Source organism: Pteronotus mesoamericanus, unplaced genomic scaffold (genome assembly GCF_021234165.1).
Source record: "Pteronotus mesoamericanus isolate MK-2021 breed Mesoamerican mustached bat unplaced genomic scaffold, CSHL_Meso_final contig_100, whole genome shotgun sequence".
In the NCBI taxonomy this organism is placed as follows: Eukaryota; Metazoa; Chordata; class Mammalia; order Chiroptera; family Mormoopidae; genus Pteronotus; species Pteronotus mesoamericanus.
Genome location: NW_026554999.1, coordinates 12,343,731 through 12,369,449, shown reverse-complemented (window position 1 = coordinate 12,369,449; position 25,719 = coordinate 12,343,731). Strand labels below are relative to the sequence as shown.

At 34.0% G+C, this 25,719-nt stretch overlaps 1 non-coding gene across 1 annotated transcript; it reads left to right on the top strand.

Moving 5' to 3' along the window:
- The first annotated feature begins 10,259 nt into the window (after positions 1–10,259).
- LOC129064277 (U1 spliceosomal RNA) lies at positions 10,260–10,423 on the top strand. The gene has a single exon (XR_008528432.1). It is a non-coding gene; the product is annotated as a U1 spliceosomal RNA (small nuclear RNA).
- Positions 10,424–25,719: the final 15,296 nt, after the last annotated feature.

Sequence of the window (25,719 nt, the reverse complement as noted above, 5' to 3'; positions counted from 1 at the left end):
AGGACTTTTATGGTATTATTACTTATATATAAGTCTTTTATCCATCTTGAGTTTATTTTTGTATATGGTGTCAGTAGGTGATCAAATTTCAATTTTTTGCTTGTAGCTGTCCAGCTCTCCCAACACCATTTGTTGAAGAGGCTATTTTTACTCTAATTTATGCTTCTGCCTCCTTTGTCAAATATTAATTGACAATAGAGATGTGGGTATATTTCTGAGCTTTCTATTCTATCCCATTGATCTATGTATCTGTTCTTGTGCCAGTACCAGACTCTTCTGATTACAGTGGCCTTGTAATGTAGTTTTATGCCTGATATTGTGATACCTCCTGTTTTGTTTCTCTTTCTCAAAATTGTTGTGGGTATTTGGGGTCATTTATGGTTCCACATAAATTTTTTGAATGTCGGTTATATGTCTGTGAAATACGTTGTTGGTATTTCAATAAGGATTGCATTGAATCTATAAATTGCTTTGGGTAGTATGTACATTTTCATGATGTTAATTCTTCCAAACCACGAACACGGTATAAACTTCCATTTATTTGTGTCTTCCTTAATTTCTTTCTTCAGTATAGTTTTCTACATACAAGTCTTTTACCTCCTTGATTAAATTAATTCCTAGGTACTTTATTTTTCTTGTTGCTATAGCAAATGGTATTTTTTTTCTGATTTCTGCTTCTGATAATGCATATTGGTGTACAGAAATGCCTTTGATTTCTGAATATTGACTTTGTATCCTGCTGTTTTGCCATATTCACTTATTAGCTGAAGTAGTTTTTTTGATGGAGTCTATAGGGTTTTCTATGTACGCTATCATGTCATCTGCAAATAATAATAGCTTACTTCCTCCTTTCCAATTTCTTTTTCTTGTGAGACTGCTGTGGTTAGGACTTCCAATATGTTGAATAAAAGCGGTGAAAGCGGACATCTTTGTCTTGTTCCCAATCTTAGTGGGAAAGCTTTCCATTTTTGCCTGTTGAGTATGATGTTGGCTGTAGGTTTTCCATATATGGCCTTTATTATGTTGAGGTATGACCCCTTTACTCCCATTTTGCTGAATGCTTTTTTATAAATGCTTGCTGTATGTTATCAAATGTTTTTTCCGCTTCTATTGATATGATCATGTGGTTTTTGTCTTTCCTTTTGTTTATGTGATGCATTGCGTTTTATTGATTTGTGTATATTGAACCATCCCTGCATCCCTGGGATGAATCCCACCAGATCATGATGGATGATCTGTGTAATGTATTGCTGGATGTGGTTTGCCAATATTTTGTTCAGGATTTTAGTATTTATGTTCATCAGAGATATTGGCCTGTAGTTTTCTTTCTTTGTAGGGTCTTTATCTGGTTTTGGGATTAAGATGATGCTGGCCTCATGAAGAGAGTCTGGGAGTCTTCCTTCTTCTTGGATTTTGGAATAGTCTAAGAAGGACAGGGGTTAGCTCTTCCTTAAATGCTTTGTAAAATTCTCCTGTGAAACAGTCCAGGGCTTTTGTGTGCCGAGTTTTATTACTACTTCAATTTCCCCAACTGTTATTGGTCCGTTCAGGCTTTCTGCTTCTTCTTCATTCAGTATTGGAAGGTCATGTTTTTCTAGAAATTTGTCCATTTCATCGAGGTTTACAAATTTCTTGGCATATAATTGCTCATAGTAATTTCTTACAATCCTTTGTGCTTCTGTGGTATCAGTTGTTATTTCTCCTCTTTCTTTTCTGATATTATGTATTTGGGTCTTCTCCCTTTTTTTTCTTCATGAGTCTACATAAGATTTGTCGATTTTTTTTATCTTTTCACAGAACCAGCTCCTGGATTGGTTGATCCTTTGAATTGTTTTTTTAGTCTCTATGTCATTCAGTGCTGCTCTGATCTTGATTATTTCCTCCCTTCTACTTGCTCTGGGATTTATTTATTGTTGTTTCTCCAGTTCTTGAAGTTGTAGGGTTAGGTCATTTATTTGAAATGTTTCTATCTTTTCTAGGTAAGCTTATGTTGCTATGAATTTCCCTCTCAGGACTGTCTTTGCTGTGTTCCATAAGTTTTGGACTGTTATGTGTTCATTTTCATTTGTTTCCAGAAACTTTTTGATTTCTTCTCTTATCTCAATATTGATCCATTCATTATTTAATAGTGTGCTATTCAGTCTCCATGAATTTGAAAGTTTTTGAAGTTTTTCCTTGAGGTTGGTTTCTAGTTTCAAGCCCTTGTTGTCCAAGAAAATGCTTGTTATTATTTCTGTTTTCCTGAATTAGTTGAGGCTTGTTTTGTGTCCTATCATGAGGTCTATCTTTGAAAATATTCCATGTGCATTTAAAAAGAATGTGTATTTTGCTTCTTTGTGATGAAAAGTTCTATATATATCAGTTAAGTCCATTTGATCTAATGCATCATTCGGTTCCTCAATATCCTTGTCGATGTTTTGTTTGGAAGACCTATCCATTTTTGACAGTGGGATGTAAAATCCCCTACTATCAATGCGTTGCTGTCTATATCTTTTTTGAAGTCATCCAAGATTTTCCTTATGTATTTGGGTGCTCCTATGTTGGGTGCATATATGTTTACAATGTTTATGTCTTCTGGATGGATTATTCCTTTGAGTATTATAAGATGTCCCTCTGGGTCTCTTTTTATGGCCTTTGTTTTGAACTCTATTTTGTCTGATATAAGTATTGCTACCCCTGCTTTTTTTTTCCTGTCCATTTGTTTGGAATATTTTTTTCCATCCCTTTATTCTCAGTCTGTGTAGGTCCTTTGTTCTAAGGTGGGTCTCTTGTAAGCAGCATATGTGTGGGTCATGTTTTCTTATCGATTCAGCTACCCTGTGTCTTTTGATTGGGGCATTTAGTCCATTTACATTTAAAGTTATTACTTGAGAGGTACTTATTCATTTTTTCCCTTTGTACCTGTGATCTTCTCTTTCTTACTCTTTTTCTTCATCTTCTCAAACCAGTCCCTTTAGCATATCTTGCAATGCTGGTTTGGTGGAGATGTATTCTTTTAGCCTTCTTTTGTCTGAGAAACTCTTTATTTCACCTTTAATTTAATTGAGAGACTTGTTCGATAGAGCAGTCCTGGTTGCAGGCCTTTGCTTTTCATTACTTGGAATATTTCTTGTCATTTCCTTCTGGCTTGTAGTGTTTCTGTTGAGGAGTTAGCTGCTAGCCATATCAGGGCTCCCTTGTATGTTACTACCTGTTTCTCCCTTGCTCCCTTTAGGATTCTCACTTTGTCTTTGATATTTGCCATTTTAATGACGATGTGTCTTGGAGTGGGACTCATTGGTTTCCTTTTGAATGGGGCACTCTGAGCTTCCTGGACTTGTGAGACTTTTTCATTTCTCCAATTAGGAAATCTTTCCATCATTACCTTTCAAGCAGGTTCTCTATCCTCTTCTTCTTCTGGTTTCCCCATTATACAGATATTATTACATTTAAGGTTGTCCTGTATTTCCCTCAATGCCTCTTCATTCTTTTTGAGTCTTTTTTCATTTTCTTGCTCTTTCTGGGAGCTTTTTTCTACCTTATTCTCCAGCTTGCTGATCAATCCTCTGCTTCATCTAACCTGCTTTTGATTCCTTCTGCTTGTTCTTCAATTCAGAAATTGTATTCTTCATTTCCTCTTGTCTCTTAATTTATAGTTTTTATGTGCTTTTTCATGTTGATATAGTTTGCAGCATGTTCCTTGTTTTTTCCCTGTAGTTTCTCATAGTGCTCTTTGTGCTCACTGAGCTCATTGAGCTTCCTTAGAACCATTGTTTCGAGTTCAATATCTGCTAGTTTACTTGCCTCTATTTCATTTAATTCTCTCTGTGGGGATTACTCCTTCCCCTCATTTAGGCAGTGTTTCTTTTCCTTCCCATTATTTTTGAGACTCTTTTTGCTTCTACTTCTTATATTGATCTGCCTTGATTTCCTGACTTTGTGGTGTGCACTTCTATGGTAGTAGGCAGGTCTTTTTTTTTTTTTTCTTTTCTTTCTGGATGTGCCTCTGATGATGTCAGTTGTTGACCCTGTCTGACCTTAAGCAGTCTGTTTGAGACTTCCAGGAATCTACTGTCTGTGTCTGTCTCCTGCAATCGTTAATCTAGTCACTCTGCCCTCAGCTATTAGGCTTTGGCACAATAGAGTGGGGCAGTGTCTCCTGAGGGCGGGGCTATTGTATCTTTACAGGCTGCTGCCACTGAGGGGAATGGTCTTCCTGAGCAAGATTGAAACTGCTGAGTGGGGAAGGAGTTAGCACTGGGATTCCGCCAGATACTCCCTCAGTTCTATCCCTAATGGCTGTCTCCAGTCTCTCCTCAAATGTCTCTATGCAGCTCTGTGTCCCCTTTAGACAGGGATCTACTATCTCCCCTGGCCAGTCTGCACCCAGCACACAGGCCTGCATGCAACTCCTGGACAGGGTGGAGTGTCCTGAGGGCAGAGCTATTGTGTCCTTTATGCCTGAGCGAGGTGGTAGCTGAGGAGTGGGAAGTGAGTCATCACCGGGGCCCCGCTGGCCACTTTCTCAGTTCTCTCCCCAAAGCTTTCCTCACCAATCTTTCCTCAGGCTCCAGCGCACTCTGGTCCCACCTCTGTCTGGAAACCAAGGAAGGTGGCTGCCACTGCAAATTTTTGCTTTGGCCCTTTAAATGTCTCTTTGTGTCTCCAGCCACCTGTCTCTGGCAGAGAGCACTACTACACTTTTTGCAGCTGTCTTTTTTCTGTGTGCTTTTTTGGGTTCAGATATTGTATTCTAGAGGTCCCTGCTTATGATTCAGACCCTGTTCTTCTCAGGGGGATCCAACTGGCCATTTCAATGTCCTTTTGGTGCTGGCACCCATGGGCTCCTAGCCCATCCTTTTGAGCCTTCACTGTACTTCTCTCCTGTTAGGATGTGAGAAGGGTGATTCCACTGTCTGTCCGAGGCCCCAAGACTCCTCTCTGGCTATCGTTCCTTGTTTGCCAGGTGATTTCTCCACAATTTAGTTGCAATTACAGTTTGGTCCTAGGAGGAGATCAGTGTGATTTCCACTCATTCCTCCACTGTATTCCCTTCCTTCCTCATCTCTAAATAAAATCTTTCTGAAGAAAAGAAAAAGCTAAAACCATATGATTCACTCTTGTGGGATATAAAACTGAAACTCATAGGCACAGACAACCATATGATGGTTACTTAGGGGGAAGGAGTTGGGGCATAACAAAGGGTGAAGGGGGCCAAATATGTGGTGATGGAAGGTGATTTGACTTTGGGTGATGGGGACACAACGCAATATACAGATTGTTTTATAGAAATGTACACTTGAAACCTATATGATCTTATTAACCATTACCCCAATAAATTTAATTAAAAAATTCTCTCAGCAACTTTCAAATATTCAATGTTATTAACAATGGTCACCATTCTGTACATTTCACAATATATACATATATTATATCAATATGCTATGCACCTGGAATTAATATCTAATGTATTGATTATATCTCAATAAAAATAAATTTTAAATAATTGTTATATTTTCTGTTATTTTGTTATATAAACTCAAAACCAGTTCTATCTCCTTAGAATTATTTTATCATGAGAAAAGAGGTGAATATGAGGAAACTATGCAGATCTGTACATCCATAGAAAGCACTTATAACTAGATTTAAAGACTGCTTGATCATATCCTGATAGGATGCAAAAATACTCTCTAGGACTAACATACTTCTAAAATAGATGTGAAAGCATGGTAACATGAAAGGACTTATTCCTAACATTCTTCTGTTGCAAAAGTGTCAGGTTGACAGGTTTTTGCATAGAGCAACCCAGACTAATAGATCACATCAACCTTTGTAAGATTTTCAAAGGTAATTTTCATTCCTATTGAAAAGAAACCAAAAATAATTGTTGATACTCATATATATTGTTGTATAGGACTAGACTCAAGTTGCTCTGAATAAATGGAATTATCTGTACTAATCAGAAATTTTCTACAATATGAACAGAACTTTAATATATGTTAAAATAATCCCTAGAATCTCACTGAAATGCATGTAGATACATGTTTACAAAAACATGTCCACAGAGGCATAGATGTTACAGGGACAGAATGTTTATGGAAACATTATGAAAACTTAAGAAGAGGAGCTCTACTAGGTAACTTTATTTATTTACAGATTGAACACCTCCTATGTCCCAGCTAAAGCTGTGGGCATCAAGTATATGCTCTATCAGGGTAGATCAGCTGGAAGCAATTACATGCACCAGCTAAGAAGATTGAATGTTGTTGAATTCTTTTGTTGAATATATATGTGTGTGTTTGTGTGGGGAATGTATAAGTAAGCATAATGGGACAAAGCTTCAAAATATAATTTCTTAAAGTCAGACTCCCATCTCCACAATCCCAAGGTTAAATTTTTCCCATTATCAATAAATTGAAGAGTCTGAAATTTTACTCTGCTTACATGTTACAAGTTGGCCTGCTATGATCTCATGGGTATTGGCAGATTTCATGAGAGTCCTGGGTCAAAAATAAAGCTTTTATTACTAATAGCACATCAAGCAATTTGAGCATCTTGTGCATGTTTGTTCTCCATCCCTCTCAAACCCATGAAGAGATGCAGAGGCAGGCTCAGGTAGATGCTGCACAAATGCGGGTTTACATTATAGCTGACTAATCCTGAGCTTAGAAAACCCCAATTTTGTCAAGGGAGTTGCTAGCGAATCTGCTTGACCATTGCCTCAGAGGAAGATATTTAACAGTAAATAATTCTGAACTTCATCTCAGAAAAGCTACTACTTCTATCTTGCAATGTTATTTGATATACAAACATCTGTGAAAATATAATGCAAAACAAAAGGTTTCAATACCTCTGTTTGGAAGATGTCTGAGGGGCCCTTAGAGAACTAGCTCCCAACATATAGTTTCTGGATAATCTCCTGACAATAATAAGAATGCTTCCTTATTGAAAAAAAGTTTTAAATTATTTTATAATTAGATTATGATTCCAACTAAATTTCCTCAATATTAGATTTGTCTGAGATTTCATGATTCAGAGAACTCCTGTTTATCTATACACAAAAGACATGGTTTGATTTGCCTGCAAGACTCCAGTAAATATCACTTCTCAAGAATATGTTGAATTCATGATCCATTGAGCAAAATATCATCAACCTCAACTCAATAAGGATTCAATTCTTAGACAGATCTAATAAGTTTCTTCTGAGACTGGATTTGTTTTTAGAATGACTTTTATAACCTGTTAAGTATTAGACAGCTTTTTACTCTGACTACAGTATGGAATGATGATAGATAATAATCTGACTAAAGAATGCTATTGAAATAATTCTACTATTTGTTCTATTAAGGAAAATATAAAAATGTGGAAATATATTCTAAAAACATATGAAAATATTTTTTTAAATTTTCTCCAATCTTTGGCACTTCCTGAGTAGTTGTGTATTGAAGAGTATATATACATAAATCATAAATGTCTACCTTTCAATATGTTTGTAATTTTACCCATGTCATAAATGTGAAGTTGTAAGATTTAAAAATATTTAAAAAAGAGAAGTCACCTAATAAATATTTGATTACAAAAGGAAAAAAACTTTGCAATATATAGACCACATATCATAGAAATATACACATGATCCTATTAACCAACATCACCTCAATATTTCAATTTTAGAAAAGAAAAGTTTTGATATTTCTTACTATCTTTTATTTTTTCTCTAAGAAAATTAACATGCTAACCTTTGAAAAGTAATAACAAGTATCTGGCTCTTTACAGATCTTACATCTTTCCCTTTCTTCTTCCCCTCCTTCTCTCATATTTGCTTCAATTTACATAAATATTTTTTTTTACCTAACCTGTATACTTTCCAGGGACATAACAGAATATAACACTAGCTCGAAAGAAGATCACAGTAGAAAAGATAAAAATAAGGCCTAAAAATAAAGCAGTTACTTTTTGGATAATTAGATGAAGCTGATGATCAATAAATTAAACTCAAATACAATATTCCAGAGAATGAAGAAGGGGAGGCATACACTACTCTATTAGTGAATATCTTCTGGTTGAATTTAGATGCAAAAAAAAGCATCTGTTCTATTTTAAAATGTTATATAGGTACAATACGTCAACCATTGTTTCTCTTTGTATATATTTAGAAAAAAAGTGCTTTTTCCCTTTTCAAACTTTATGCAGATTAGTGGTGGCTTGACTGCAAAAGAATGAGGTGGAAGTAAACTGAGTATAGTTATAGACTTTGCTCCTTAAATAACCTGCCACTCACATATATTTCACTTTTTATTTCATTTTTTCCATGGTCCACAAAACATTTTATATTCTTCCCTGTTCCTTCTGATTTTTTTCAGTCTTGGAGATTACCTGTTGGGCTCTGGGTTCTCAGTTACACATTCTCTAATTTCTGGACTTCATCGAATCATTAAAAAGAATGGCTCAATAACTCCTTGCTTGGGTTTCAATAATTACACCAGAAATGGCCATGTTCTAGAGATTTCCTTAGAAAGAACAGAAGAACAACAGAAGAACCTCCAAGGTTTGCTATATGGCTCTGAAATATTGATACTATTCAAGACCAGGTAGTCACAGAAAGTGATGGCCTTAAAGTTTAAATTTCTTTTTATCTGTATGAAGAAATGGAATAGAATGAAAAGAATACAGGATTTGGTTCTACCTGAACTGAAGGACTGCTTACTATTAAAATACACATGGTAGGATTATCAGGTTGTATAAGCAATGAGTATGCAAATTTAGTTATCTCTGAAAAGTAACAGGAAGAACTCATAGATAATAACTCAGACAGAAAAAGATTGCAATTTTTATAGTTAGAAAATCTCTTTTTTGTGATAAAAGTTTAATGCTCATAGAGTGATCAGAAAAGTAAGTTTGAAATGTAGTACCTTCCCATAGCAGAAGTGATCAGAGGCACAAAGATTAACTTTCAAGGTGAAAGTAGTCATATCTTTTTATCTGAGCCTTCATATCTGAATGACAGAACCAATAGTACTGAAACAAAGTATTTCTTTGTTTAATGTTATAATCTTGAACAAGTCTCTTAAAGGTTAGGAGCATAACACATTAGGGTTTTCGCAGAAGCGCTTCAATCTGATTGTGAAGGAGCTACATACAAGCTGTCTGTATTTTAATTTATTGCATTGAAATCCAATCCATCTAAAACATTTTTTTTTCATTTTTTAAATTTTATTTTAATTTATCTTTTCAAATACATTTGTCTCTGACCACCCCCCACCACTTTCCCTTGCCCCCTCCCTTCTTCCTTCCTTCAGCTCTTCCCCTGGAAAATAAGACCAGCAACACTGAAAGGAAAAGAAATCAACAGAGACAAGAGGGAAGGAGGGAGGGGGGGCGGGGAAAAGGAAGGGAAGGAGAAAGTCAAGGAACATATAGCAAGGACTCATGGACATGGATAAAACATTTTTTTACCTTTTAAAGACTTTTATTCATCTTAGATTTGAGTCTACAGGTAAGGTTTATAGTTCATTTTCTGATTCCTAATGCAATAAAATGGAAATAAATACATAATAAATTGTTTATATATGTGTGTGTATATATATATACATATAAATATATAAAACAAGTGATGTACAAATACATAATGATCAGGAAAAAGTTTCTTTCCATACTTTTTCATCCTAATAATCTGAATTTAAGTTTTTCATATTTTAGAGTCATACAATTTTAATGTATTTAATATTATTTATTGAGTATTTGTGGTTTAGTCACTGTGTTGTGATAAAAAAAATGAACAAGGCAAAAATCCTAACCACAGGGACTTTGAAAGACATGACAGAAACCATAAAATATGTATGTAGAGATGTGGAGAGAGGGTGCATATATACACACACACACATACATACATATACACACATATCTTTTGTATATATAATGTCTTTAATAAAAGGAAGAATATAATTTATTATGTTAATTTTAAGATAAAGACAATTAAATTACAAAATGTAAATGTCAGAACATATCAGGTAACCTGTCAGGTAAATAAATTAAATGTAAATTGAAATAATGCCATGCATATCAAGAACCATTAAAACAGTTGTGTTTTCCATTCCTGGGAAATTCTCCTAACACATCTAAGCAATACAAAGGTTTTATGTCTAAAATTTGTTATTCTTTAAGAGTGTCAAAAGAACCTAAATGTTGAACAATGGCAGAAAAAATTTAATTCATCTCAATAACATATAATGTTGCATCAAAAGGATAGTTTTAAGACTGTAGCAACAGAAAATATGTTAAGTACACTTACCTGGCAGGGGAGATACCATGAGCACGAAGGTGGTTTTCCCAGGGCGAGCCTTATCCATTGCACTCCGGATGTGCTGACCCCTGCGATTTCCCCAAATGTGGGAAACTCAACTGCATAATTTGTGGTAGTGGGGGACTGCGTTCATGCTCTCCCCTGAAAAAAAAGGAAATATGTTAAGTATAGATCACTTTAATTTCACTAAATTATAATAAAATTATTCTAGAATGAAAAAGCATGAAAAAATGATCCCCAAAATATAGTATAGCAGGCAAATAATGAAAAACATTAATGCCATTACCAATTTAAAGTGTATAAGATGATATACTTATTTTTGTTATTCCTGAATGTTGTTTTTATTCCCCCACTTTAGTAGATAGATAAAAACATTTGATTCTCTCCCCAACCTTATTTTTGCATACTATTTTAAATTATTTAAAGTGCTTATTCTTTGGGTAGTTTTTCTAAGATTAACACCTAATAGTTGTTTAATAAATTATTTGTGAATTGTCGAATTCTTTTTTTTTTATTGTTGCTCAAATACGATTGTCTCCATTTTCCCACCAACCATTCTTCCTTGCTCCACCTACCCCCACCTCCCTCCCTGAATCCTATCCCCTTTGGCTTTGTCTATAGGTCCTTTATACATGTTCCCTGATGACGCTTCCCCTTCTTTCCTCATTATCCCCCTCCCCCTTCTTCTCTGGTTACTGTCAGTTTGTTCTTTATTTCAATGTCTCTGGTTATATTTTGCTTGTTTGTTCATTTTATTGATTAGGCTCCACATATAGGATTGTGTAATTCTTTACTCTTAGGTAGAATAGATAAATTTTTGGCTATAATATCTCTCATATATATACATCATTGCCATTTAATACAGCCATGTGATATCTTTCTGTATCTTTGTGCCATATTGTGAATTGGCAAATCAACAACATTCTTCCATATGGCGCATGGGAGAAATTTTGGAAGTGCACTGCCCTGAGTCTCTTGTCAGCAAGATTCTGATAAGATTCCACCATTGAGAGGCATTCAGGTTAGAGCTAAAACACTGAAAGGAAGGAGAAGCAGTAAACCTCCTCTGGCAGTGGTGGGAAAACACAGAAGTTATGTATGAAGACATGAGTGAATTACTCACTTTGGTGATGCAGGAAGGGAGTTCATTAAAAATCAACTTTGTACATTTTCTGCAGCTCCTTAATCTCTTGAAGGGACGTATCTCTCTGATCTTTGCTCTTCAAGTCCTTCTGATACTTCTCTAAGCATACCTAATTTTCTGTGTTGTAATCAATTTCTGTTAAAATACCTAGGGTATTTAGAAAAACTTAGTTCTATTTCTCTAACACTTTAAATATGATTAAATTCTCATTGATAATTTATATCCACAACAGTAACTGAATCCTTTATGTTTATGCATAAATGTACCTACACATACTCATCTCTTGATAAAAAGGAGTTACTTAGAGTAGTTATAAAAACGAATTGTCTTTTAGCAATGATTTCAATGAAATCAGAGTTCAATTTGTATATCAATAAAGTTTTTTCTAAAATTTCTGCTGGTATAATTCACAATTTTGCCCTGTGACATAAAAGGAGGTGTTTACAGATACATTTTAAATAATTTTTAATGTGGTAAATTAAAAATAAAATATTAAATATAGTATAATTTTTCCTGATCCTATTCATAATCAATGAGGGAATTGTTGGTAAAAACATTGTTTTAATATTTATGTTAAGTTCTTAGAAATCATTTGGAAAATTTTAAATTTATCACTACCTTTACATTTTTAAATTATAGAATCCAGTAACCATACTTGCTGTTTATAAAGATAACATCTATGCTATCATTTAAAACATCATCATGATAGTTAATTCTACTCCCCAGGACTTTTGAGTAAAATTTAATGCAGTCCTTAGGAAATGACAGTTCAGCCCTGATCAGTGTGGCGCAGTGGACTGGGTGTCATACTGCAAACCAAAAGGTCATTGGTTTAATTCCAGGTCAGGGTATATCCCAGAGTGGTGGACAAGGTCCCTGGTTTGGAGTGTGCCAGAGTCAACCAATTGATGTCTTTCTCTCACACATCAATGTTTCCCTCTTATTCTCTCTTTGTTTTTCTCTCTAAATATAAATATATAAAAATATATTTATAAATATTTTTATATATATAATATAAAAATATATATATAAAAATATATAAAATAATTCTAAAACTCTTGAAAGGGATAATTATTTTCACTTAATTATCATTATTGACTTATGTAATTCCAGACAACTAATATTTACCGTCACCCAGACCTGACTATCACTGTGTGCCTTGGGACTAAATTATCTTATCTTGGACTCTATAGAGAACTAGCAGGCTTTTTCTACTCCTTTTTACTCACATCAATGCCTTTTACCTCAACTAATTAACAATTCTTGAAACTACCCATTATTTTCCCACAGAAAACTGAATGAAGCAAATTATTTAATATCATCTCTTGTTGCCCCCATCTCTCAGATGGCTTTACCACAGTCTGAGTACCTTTTTATGACACAAATATGATCATGCCATATCCCTGCTTGAACCATTCAAAATTTTCCCTTTGCTCTCAGTAGAAATCTAATACCTCAATACACTATATAGACCTTTCTTTGTTCAGGTTTCCACTTAGTCACTGAGCCTTATAACTGCCTTTTCATTCTCTCATCTAGACTTAACTAGTTACAATTTCCTGAACATATGAAGTTACCTCCAGAACAACTCCAGAATTCTACTGAGAAGAATGAGAGTAGAGGTGATGAGAAAAGTAGAGGAACTGAGAGTGGTAGGGCCCTGCAAGATATTTAGGGAGCTGTAGACAATCACATGTTCTTCATTTGGCAGCTACTTCCAATTCCAGTTCCCTGAAAGAAATAGAATAATTTCTCAAAGACGTGATGGTAAGTAGACAGGTCTGTAGAAGTGATCATTGACTACAGTTCTTCCCTTCATCACATATTTTTCACTTGTGGAAAACCTTCAAGGCTGGGGTGGATGCTCTTCCTTTTGATTTTCCATGACACAGTGTATCTTTGCTCATTTGATAATACTTGTCACATTGTAATATGATGATTTCTTCAAATTTATTCTTATTACAGATAATAGGTGAATACTTTTGTTTCAATAAGTTGAAACAATATTTTTGCTATAGTAAAATTTTTATCCTTTAACTGTAATTTATTGACTCTCAATTGTCATAGATAACATAGATAACACATAGATAACATAAATAACAGGATATTTGCATACCCAAGTATAGTGTTTTAGTTACTTTTCAGTTTAGTCAGTTTTTAGTCAGTTTTATTTTAATAAAAATGTTTTGAAAAACATTTCTTCTATTAAAAGTTTGCTAACTAATAGATAATGTCACATATAGGCGAGTATATCACTTAATGCCTGATGTTTTAGTAATGAACTGATAAGTGACATAATAATTCAGAATAGAGAACAGATAGTTTACAAAGATATTTATTACAGTATTTTCTGCTGAATTAAGCATTCTTCTACATTATATATTTTAAGACACCTTAAACTACTTTCTCTGCTACTAAATTATCATCAAATACAAGGTCTGTCCAGAAAAATTCCAGCCATTGTTAATAAACAAGAATGATTTGCAGGACATTGATGTAACTTGGCAGCCAAGGACAATGAACTTGATTGCGCATGTGTGAACAATGATAACAGCACTGTACTAGTCAATGGGGGTGGTAGATGCCATTGTGTGAGCATCTGTACTATGTGACCATTACATTCAAAATGACTGAGTGAGTAGAGCAGGGAATCTGCATCAAATTTTGCATTAAGCTTCAACAATCCTCCACAGAAACTACTCGGATGATTCAGAAGGCTTTTGGGGATGACGCAATTAGAGTAGTGCTAATAAAAGTGGGGTACAACACGTCAAAGATGGTTGAGAATCTGTTGAAAATGATCCACTTTCTGGAAGGCCTACAGAGTTTTTTTGTGAAACATCAAATCACCGAGGTGCCTCATCCCTCTTACATCCCAGATTTGGTGCCCTGCGACTTCTGGTTTTTCCCAAAACTAAAATCACCATTGAAAGGGAGAGATTTCAGAGCGTCAATGAGATTCAGGAAGATATGATAGGGTAGCTGATGGTGATTCCAGCAAAGGATTTCACAGAGTGTTTTGAACAGTGGAAGAGATGTTGGGAGAACTGTGTAAGATCCCAGTGTGCCTACTTTGAAGGGGACTGAGGTATTCTTGTCCTATATACAGTGTTTCTTGTATCTTGTATCTCCTTCAATAAACTTCTCTATTTTTCATATTATATGACTGGGTACTTCCTGGACAGACCTCATATGTATGTTTTTAGGTCAATAACGATTAATAGCATAACAATTTATTAACTAATGTAGTCAGGTAGAGTCTTATTTACCTTTTATAGTTGTGGAATTTTGCTGACTCTGGAATTATTCAGTTTCCTCTCCTCCATAACAATATATCATTCTGTATCTTCACTTGATTTAACCCAACTATCTAAGTGAGTTCGTCAGCCTGTTAAGTGCCTCTATTTTTACTTTTGTTGTATCCCCAAGGAAAGTGGAAGAATTGTTCTACAAGCAATACAGGCCCTGGTCTCTCAAAGATGCTTTGGATCTTGTAGAAGAGGGCCCCCTGGTCTTAGGATGCAAGGATCCTGCTGATGCTTCTTACATTGTTCAGCCTGCAAATGTCTGTATCAAGCAACTCTTTCTTAAAATATTGAGCATTTTAAATAAACTGTTTGACCAGCATTGTGATACACTTTAATGACATGACGATTTTCTGAGGTCATGTTTGCTCACATACCTGATCTTCAGTTTGTGAGAAATTGAGTAATATTGCATTTAAGTATTTATAAATACAAGGACTTTAACCAACCTTAGTTACCCTAGAAATTATTTTTTAAAAATTATTTATTGTATCTAATCTAGAGCTGTTAGTCATTCCATCTTCTTATAAAAATGTCTCACCCTAAAACATATTTTGTACCTGCTTTGTTGTTGGTTTTCTTTACACAAGCTTGAAATAAAACTTTTACATATATTTATAATCAATTCATTTGATGGTTACTGTATCAGGTTACTTTAATAATTTCATTCTTTAGGTTAAAATAAGGAGTATTCCATAGAAGTGGAGTGAAAATCTTGCACTTACAGAATGAAAATGATTTCTGCTAGAAAACACAGTAGGAAACAACCAAACATAATTACTTACTTCAGATATTATCCTATTAATTCTATTTCCATTGCAGAGCTTTCTTAGGCTGTTAGAATTAAAAAATGCTTATTTTACACTTGCATTTAAAAATAATTACAATCTTTCTGTTCATTCATGGGTATAAATATCAAAAATCAATGTCTCATGATTTTGTTACTAGCATTTTCTTTCATTCTTTGATTATTGACTAGAGATTAGGAATTTATCACAGGGCAGGCAAATACTGCTTCTAGAATTTGAGATTACTGGGAAAGTATAGCTGAACTGAGACACATGAGGGTCAACTTGTAAGAATCGACCTTCATAACATAACCAGGGGCCATTTCATGAAAGCTATAAAGTGTATTAAAGATTATTTCACTCTGGGGCTTGAGATGAAACAGAAGCAAAGATAAAGAATTCTTCAGCCCTGGCCAGTGTGATTCAGTTGACTGGGACATTGACTCATAAACTGAAAGGCTGTGGGTTCAATTCGTGGTCATGGCACATATCCAGGTTGCAGATTCAATCCCCATTCAGGGTGCATAGGAGAACACAACCAATCAATCTTCTCTCTCACATCTCTCTTCTTTCTCTCTCATTCCCCCACCTCCCTCCTTCGCTCTCTAAAAGCAATGAAAATAACATGTTCTCAGATGAGGACAAAAAAATAAATATCTTCAGCAGGTGTTTGTAAAGTTACCTCCACAGTTAGTTCTTCTTTTGTTGATTTATTTTTAAGACCTTCCCAATCTTCAGATAATAATAAGTATATTTTTCAAAATAATAAATCAAAAGGTTAAGTTGTATTTGTCAACCTGGACTACCCAGAAGAAATGTCAGATTTATTTAATAGTCAAATGAGATTAGATAAAATAAATTGAACCAACAGTACCTTGGTACTTTTATTCTGTCTTAAAAGAAATCACACATTAAGATTGAGTCCCCTTTGAGAAAAGGGACTAATGCAAAGCTGGTTCTAGTTTTTCTAGTTTTTCTTTGCTTTCTATTTTGAAACAGTATTAGAATTTTAGAGGAGTTGCAAAATAGTGTTCTGGTATGCCCTTCGCCTAGCTTCCTCTAAATGTTAAAATCAGACCTAAGCATGGCTCTTTACCTACAAATTTTATTTTGATGGGCAAATGTTAGTGGAGAATTTAGGGCTTCAAAATAAGCATCCATTCACTTATTATTTATTCAATGCTTTAATAATTTATTAGATTATAATAGAGAATAGCCCCAAGAGGTGGTGTCAGGAACAGTTTTAGGTGGATAGCACAATAAACACAACAGACAAAATTCCTGCACTCATGGAGATTACCATTTAAAGTAAAAACACCAAAGATAAGACAAATAAATTGTACAGCATAATGGATTGTGCTGAATAGCATTGACAAAATTAAAGCAGGTAACGGAGATTGGTAGTGCCAGAGAAGAGTTCTAATTCTAAACGATGTGGTCAAGGAATGCTTCTCTGAGGTTAAATATAAGCAAAGTTATGGAAGAGTTTCATACTTCAGGCTTGTGATACTTGAGAAATGCTTTCAAGGAAGACGCAACAGCAAGAATGAAGACCAGGAAGCAAGAATTTAGGTGGGAATCTCAAATAACAGGAGCTGTATTACTAAAACAAAAGGATGAGGGCATGCTTAGAGGGATGAGGATAAGTTCTTTGACTTTTGTGCCTATTGTTTTCTCTGCCTAGAACACTCTTCCTCCAGAAGTAAAGTTAGTTATTTCCTTCAAATCTATGCTCAAATCTCACTGTTAGAATTAAAAAACAAACAAACAAAAACAAATGAAACTAACCTTGAAATGTTCCTAAGCAGACAAAGCCAGTTTTGTCATACAAGCAAAACTCAGTTTAGCTTATTTTGAAAGACTAATTTGACCTGGGTCATTTCTCATTTATGCCTCTGGAAAGCATAAGCAAAATTGAAATTGTTTCCCAAGGTTGATATGAAGTAACCACTGGTCAATTGCCTATCATTTAAGAAAATCCTAATATTGTAACAACTCACAATAAAGAATAAACAGTAATGGCTTTCTTACTTATATAAACTACTTTATAACAATAAACCCTTTAGCCTAACTCTATGTTTTGGTTTGAGTGCTCCCAGTTTGCTATCTTTTCAGTGTGTGAGCCATAAGCTTTTTTCAATTACTACTTTGTTGATTCATTGGTTTTACTCCTGCTATATCTGAACTTTTGGCACCACCCAATTTAATATTGTAGCTCATCCGCTCCTCTCTTCAACCCGATATTTTGAGTCCCTTTTATCCTCATCTATTTTACTATTATTCATAAAATTTTTAACAGAAAATACAATTTATGTTTTAAGTCATATTTATTTGTTAATTGTGTGTATTCCTTGCTTAAATGTAAGCTTATGAAGGCAGGCATCACTTTTGCTTTGTTCAGTGATAGATACCAAACAACTAGAAAAGTGTTTAGCACATGAAAATATTTGATGAATAAATTAATAAATGCATGAAGAATCAATAAATATTTGTTGAAGAAATAAATGAATGCAGTGCTTTAACCAGAGGGATGGAATATAACTCAGATGTATTGTATAGATTAGCTATAGAAAAGTAACTGTGAAAGCAGGTAGACATACCATGAATTACCAGAAAGGTATATCTATGTCTTGGACCAGGTAGCTGTAGAGATAGGAATGGGTTATTGAGCATCTGGATATATTTTTGCTAATATATTGGATAAAATTTATAAGATAAAAAGTTGAGTATCATGCCAAGGACTTGGATTGAAACAGCAGGAAAGACTATTTCATTTTACTAAGATAAACTGGTGGAAAAGATTTGGGGATCCGTGCAAATCAGAGGTTCCATATTAAATATGATCATCAAGAGATTGTGTGTGGACAGAAAAGAGAAGTCAAGGGCTGAGCTATGGGGGTATTCCAACATCCAGAGATGAAGGGTTGAGGATGGACTAAAGCAGACTAAGTAAGAAGAAAATAACGTATGAAGTCTTGAAAATTAAAGGTGGAAGTTACCAATTTTGTTAACAGTTACTGATAGGCCAAGTAATAAGAGGTATTTAATTAATAGTTAATATTGATAGAATAATTTGGAGGTTATTGGTAAATTTAGCAAGTCATATGAATGCTCTCCCCACCACTTCTCCACATACACACATCACTTCCAATACACATCAAATTCCTCTTATTCTGGCGTATAATGACTGCTGATGCTGGCCTCACAAGCATTTCTTCACTTCCTTTATAAATTAACATTGGATTAATATCTTAAAATTTTATTCATTTTGACTCTGGCCAGTGAATTCCCAGAATATTGCTACAGGCTGCTTACTTTTAATTAAAAACAAGACAAACATACAGGCTATGTGGATCAGAAAGTCCCGTTCCTTGGCCTATTTTAGCAACATGTTGGCTGTATATCATTGACTTGGGTCTCTCTGGGCTTCAGTGTCTTTTAAACAAAGTAAGTTATTTAGAGACCACCAGTCCTTCTAAGCCTGAAAGGAGATTCCTGGACATTAAGTGGTCCAAGTGCATCTGTGAGATTAATTGTGCAGAAAGGAGCAGAGAACCCAAAAAGAACACATGAAACCAGATCACATACATTTTGCTATTAGTTAGCCACAAGCACCAGTCCTCCTTTGCTTGAGCTGTCTCAGGAAATTAACAACTCAATGTAAGCATTGTCGCTTAAATTTCACCATGAGAGCTCACAAATTTTATGATAGTGCACACTGTAACTGCTAGAATCTAATTAAGATATGAAGTTATCTAATTGAGGTATAGAATCATGTGCAATGTTAATGAAATAACAATGATACTAAAGTGTTATTTTGAAGATTTAGAGAAATAAGTTCTGAAGAATCTAAAATTTTATGCCACTATGTATGATGAGCCTCTCAATTCATCAATAAGTGTTTATTATCTCAATAAAATCTACTTAAATTATTTTGGGGACTAGAACTGTATTATGATATATGAAATAGATAATTTAACCCTGTATATTGTCTTGCTATAAATGGTTATATCAATTAATTTTTTTACATTTATGCATAGGTAAGTTTTATGGAAAACATTAATTCAGATATCCCCCTAAATTTTTATTAATTTTAGACCTACTAAATGGGACATTTCTGGACATTTAATCTAAAGCAGTGGATAAGTGACTCAAAAAGTTTTAAAATCCTCCAAGTTAAGGATTCACTCTCTATATATATATAAAATTCACTATAATACATATTATAGTAATATTTACTATATATAATAGTTTTCCTTCACTGCTGTGATCTCATTCTCACACTAAATGAATGGTACTAAGTGTACATAAACATGAAAAAAATTAATTATTGTGTGATGTGTGGCACACAATACCATTTAATTCTCAGGTCAAAAAAATTGAGACTGTTAATTAATTTTTAATTAAAACACATTTGACCTCAGAAACTAGAGGTGACCTAGGAGCTTACAGAAAAAAAGCACAGAACAATAGCTATGGTGACCTAGTACTTGTAGACCATAATGGCTGCAATTCTATCTTGTTGTAAAGTATGTAAATGAAAGTCAGTATTCAATTTATTTTTTAAAGTAATTTTTAGGAACAATTCATATACTTTAACAACTTATTATTGATTGTCATCTTAGCTATGACTTTAAGGTTTTTATTGTATCCTAACTGACAAGACCACTTCTACTTTCCTAAATTTATGCCAATGCTGTTATGAATATTTGATGCCACATTGCTCCCTAGTCTATTATACAATAGAAAGGTGTCCCCTGCTCAGAGACAGCAGGAAAAAAGATTTTCTTCCTATGACATTCCAGCTGGATAGACATTAACAAGTGATCAACCATCACTTGGTTGTAAAGTAATTGTAAAGTAATAAAGTATATAAATAAAGTATTGTAAAGTAATAGTTGTTAACAGGACGGATGAGATATCTGATGTTACAAATTTTCCTTCATATTGTAGGTGAAACTGATAAACTTTAAGAAAATACCATCCTACTAGTAAGTCCTATAAAAATAATGTTAGATGCAGTGGTAATTAAAGTCCTATCTGAAGCCATATGAATGAAGCAAAGGCATGAAATTTTATAGAATAGATATCGCCAATGGTATAGCAATTATAAAAGCCTTACATTGAAACTAATTTATTGTATTTAAAAGAAAGAAGGATGTTTGGCAGAAGTGAAATGTGGTAGAAGATGAAGTAATTAAGAAAGGTGGGAAACATGTAGGATCATGAAAGAAAGTGAAAAGGGCTTTTACTCTAAAACAGTAAAAAACCATTAGAAACTCCTTCATAAATTTAGGAGATTTTAGAGTAGTTTTAAGCCTACAGAAAAATTTAGTGGAAAGTATAGGGTTCCCATACAACCCAGCATCTCACTCCTGCCATTTAAATATTTGGTCTATTAATGTCTTTCCTCAGTGTTGTATATTTGTTACAACTGATGAGCCCAAAAATGTTTCATTATTACCATATTTTACCAAGTATAAGGCACATTTTTTGCCCAAATTTTTGAGGGAAATATAAGGATGTGCATTATACATGGGTAGTACTAATTCTGTACCTATATACATTTTAAATTCTTTTTTCTTTATGCTATGCATGAAAAATATAACACTAGAAAGCAATAACAGTATCTGTATGCAAAATAATACCCTAGAATATGATAATTGGTTTTGTTTCTAACAAAAATAAGTAAATGTTTGAATTCAAAATTAAAACAAAATATTTTTTTTCCTTAAAGTTTGGACCAAAAACATGGGCATATGTTATACATGGCAAAATATGGTAACTATATTCTGTAGCTTAAAATAAGATTCATTCATTTTGTTGTACATTCTGTGGGTTTTGATACATGTATAGTGACACATACCCACCATTACAGTGTCACATAGAATAGTTACCCTTGCTAAAAACTCCCTGTGCTCCAGCTTCATCTCCTCCTCCCAGCCCTTGACAATCACTGATCATTTTACTGTCTTCATAATATTACCTTTTCTAGAACATCATATAGTTAAAATTGTACATTATGTAACCTTTTCAGATTGCTTCTTTCATTTAGCAGGATACATTTAGGGTTCTTCCATGTCTTTTCATGGTATGATAACTCCTTTCTTCTTATTACTGAATAATATTCTATTGCATGGATATACTAAAGTTTCTAGGTCTATTCATTTATTGTAAGACATCCTGGTTGCATCCAAGTTTTGGCAATTAAAAATAAAGCTGTTTATTCATAAACATCCATAAGTGTGAACTTAAATTCTCAACTTCTTTAGCTAAATAGCAAGGAAAGTAGTTACTAATTTGTATGTTAAGAGTATGTTTAGTTTCATGAGAATCTGTCAAACTGCCTTCAAAAGTGTCTGTACCATTTTGCATTCCCACCAACAATAAATGAGATTTCCTGTTGCTTAACATCCATGTCAGCATTTTGTGTTGTCAGTATTTTGGTTTTATTTCTTCCAATAGACATGCAATGATATCTCATTTTCATTTTAATTTCTAATTTTATGATGACATATGTTATTGAGCATCTTTTTATATGCTTATATGTCATCTCTTTATCTTTTTAGGTAAGATGTCTGTTCAGATACTGTGTTTACTCTTAATTGGGTTGTTTGATTTCTTCTTTTTGCACTTTAAGAGTTCTCTGTAATTTTTTTATACTAATCTTTTTATCAAAAATTTGCTTTGCGAAGATATTGCCCCAGTCACTTATTTGTGCTTTGTTACCTTCATTTCTCTGCCTTTTGCAGAACAGGTTTTAGTTTTAATGGAGTTCAATGTATGTTGGTTCTTTCATGGGTCATTCCTTTGGTGTTATATCTAAAAAGTCAACACCAAATGCATAGTCATCTAAACTTCCTCCTATATTTTCTCCTCGGAGTTTTGCATTTTTACATTTTACATTTAGGCTTATAATCAATTTTGAGTTAATTTTTTCTTTGTCAGCAGTATAAGGTCTATACCAAGCTTTATTTATTTTGTTACATATGGATATTCTAGCTTCATTTGTTGAAAAGACTATTCTTCCTCCATTGAGTTGCCTTTATTTGTCAAAGATCAGTTCAACATCAGGAACTTATAAAATGGGTACCTCATTATACACATTCTATTTTTTTCAAATATTACTATGCTATATCAAGAACATATTGTAATAGCATTGGGGAAAAAAATAGAAGATTAAAAGAGATTCTGCAGAATGTGTCTGAAGAACTTGCTATTTGGGATAGCAGGTAAAAGAAAGCAAGAGATCAGAACATCATAATGTTTTAGCAATCTGAATACAAAGAATGAAGGCAGACAACTCCTTAAAGCCACATTCAGCTCAAGGCTCTATGATGTTGACTGTGAAATTTGTGAGTTGTTAAAAAGATAGAGGGAGTCATTTATTTCTGTTTCTACTTTATTTTTATTTAAAACCATAGGTTTTAAAATTTGAAATTTTATTTTAAATTTATATACTTTCAATTATTATGAAGTTAGCATTTCATAAAAGTCATTCTACCAACTTACTAGGATATAGAATGGTTAGAACACACACACATAAATACTAAAAATGTTTCCTCAAGATATCAGCATATTAAATACCTTAACCTCCTTTTCAGAATGACACTAGTAAGAATGATGAGTAATAATTTGCCTCTGACATTACATTCAATAATTTCTTACAATATGGGCCATAATACCTTGGTTTCTTTTTAAACTGTAATTAAATTATTACTGGTAATTTTCCAAATGTCAAAAAAGGTGGTACTCTATGTAGTCTTGTCACAGTGTCGATGAACACTTTTAAAAGAATTGAAGAATAAAAAAAACAATAGATTTTAATAGTGAGTTCTTCACGATCTGAAATTTAGAAAGATATTTGTCACACTAATGGTAATAATCTCATGCAAAACATAGTCCAATTATATAATTAGGCAGAATCACAAAGGGGAAAATAATAATTGCTGCAATGGTAAAATGAAATGTCCATCCTCTACAGTGGGATAGTATAATAATTAGAATAAGATTTCTAAAAATACTGCCTTTAGCAATCCTGAGAGGGAAGTTCATACGTAAATACAGGCTTACGTAAAAAAGATAGAAACATTTCAAATAAAAGACCTAACACTACGACTTGAAGAACTGGAGAAACAACAACAAATAAATCCCAGAGCAAGTAGAAGGATGGAAATAGTCAAGATTAGAGCAGAACTGAATGACATAGAGACAAAAAGAACAATTCAGAGGATCAACCAATCCAGAAGCTGGTTCTTTGAAAAGATAAATAAAATTGACAAGCCTTTAGGCAGACTCATCAAGAATAAAAGGGAGAGGACCCAAATTAATAATATCAGAAATGAAAGAGGAGAAATAACAACTGATACCACAGAAATACAAAGGATCATCAGAAACTACTATGAACAATTATATGCCAAGAAAGTTGAAAATCTTGATGAAATGGACAAATTTTGAGAAAAGTATAATCTTCCAACACTGAAGGAGGAAGAAACAGAAAGCTTGAACAGACCGATAACAGCTGGGGAAATTGAAGCAGTCATCAAGAAACTCCCGGCACACAAAAGCCCAGGGCCAGACGGTTTCCCAGGAGAATTTTACAAAACATTTAAGGAAGAGATAACCCCTGTCTTTCTCAGACTATTTCAAAAAATCCAAGAGGAGGGAAGACTCCCAGACTCTTCCTATGAGGCCAGCATCACCCTGATCTCAAAACTAGATAAAGACCCTACAAAGAAAGAAAACTACAGGCCCATTTCGCTGATGAACATAGATGCTAAAATCCTCAACAAAATATTGGCAAACCGCATCCAGCAATACATTCAAAAGATTATCCACCACTATCAAGTGGGATTCATCCCAGGGATGCAGGGATGGTTCAATATACGCAAATCAGTAAACATGATACATCACATAAATAAAAGAAAAGACAAAAACCACATGATCATCTCGATAGATGCAGAAAAAGCATTTGATAAGGTACAGCACACATTTATGATCAAAACACTCAGCAAAATGGGAATAAATGGGGCATTCCTCAACATAATAAAGGCCATATATGAAAAACCTACAGCTAATATCATGCTAAACGGGCAAAACCTGAAAGCTTTCCCACTAAGATCGGGAACACGACAAGGATGTCCGCTCTCACCACTTCTTTTCAGCATCGTATTGCAAGTCCTAGCCACAGCGGTCAGACAAGAGAAAGAGATAAAAGGCATCCAAATAGGAAAGGAGGAAGTAAAGCTATCATTGTTTGCAGATGACATGATAGCGTACATAGAAAACCCTGTAGACTCTACCCAAAAACTCCTCAACCTAATAAGTGAATTTGGCAAAACAGCAGGATACAAAGTCAACATTCAGAAATCAAAGGCGTTTTTGTACACCAGCAATGCAACAGAAGAAGAAGAAATCGGAAAAAAAAATACCATTCGACATAGCAAGAAAAAAAATAAAGTACCTAGGGATAAATTTAACCAAAAGCGTAAAAGACCTGTACACAGAAAACTATACAACATTGAAAAAAGAAATTAAGGAAGACACAAATAAATGGAAGCATATACCGTGCTATTGGATTGGAAGAATTAATATCATCAAAATGTCCATACTACCAAAAGCAATTTATAAATTCAACGCAATCCTTATTAAGATACCAATGATGTATTTCACAGAAATAGAAAAGACATTTCAAAAATTTATATGGAACCATAAACGACCCCAAATAGCCTCAGCAATTTTGAGAAAGAAACACAAAGTAGGAGGGATCACAATACCGGACATCAAACTCTACTACAAAGCCACCATACTCAAAACAATCTGGTACTGGCACAAGAACAGACCCATAGACCAATGGAACAGAATAGAAAGCCCAGAAATAAGCCCAGGTCTCTATGGGCATCTAATATTTGACAAAGGGGGCAGAAGCATAAAATGGAGCAATAACAGCTCCTTCAACAAATGGTGTTGGGAGAGCTGGACGGCTACATGAAAAAAATTGAAATTGGATCATCAGCTGACACCATACACAAAAATAAACTCAAGATGGATAAAAGACTTAAATAGAAGTCGCAACACCATCAAAGTCCTAGAGGAGAACATTGGCAGGAAACTCTCAGATATCCCACGCAGCAATTTTTTCACCGATATGTCTCCTAAAGCAAGGGACATAAAGGAAAGAATAAACAAGTGCGACCTCATCCA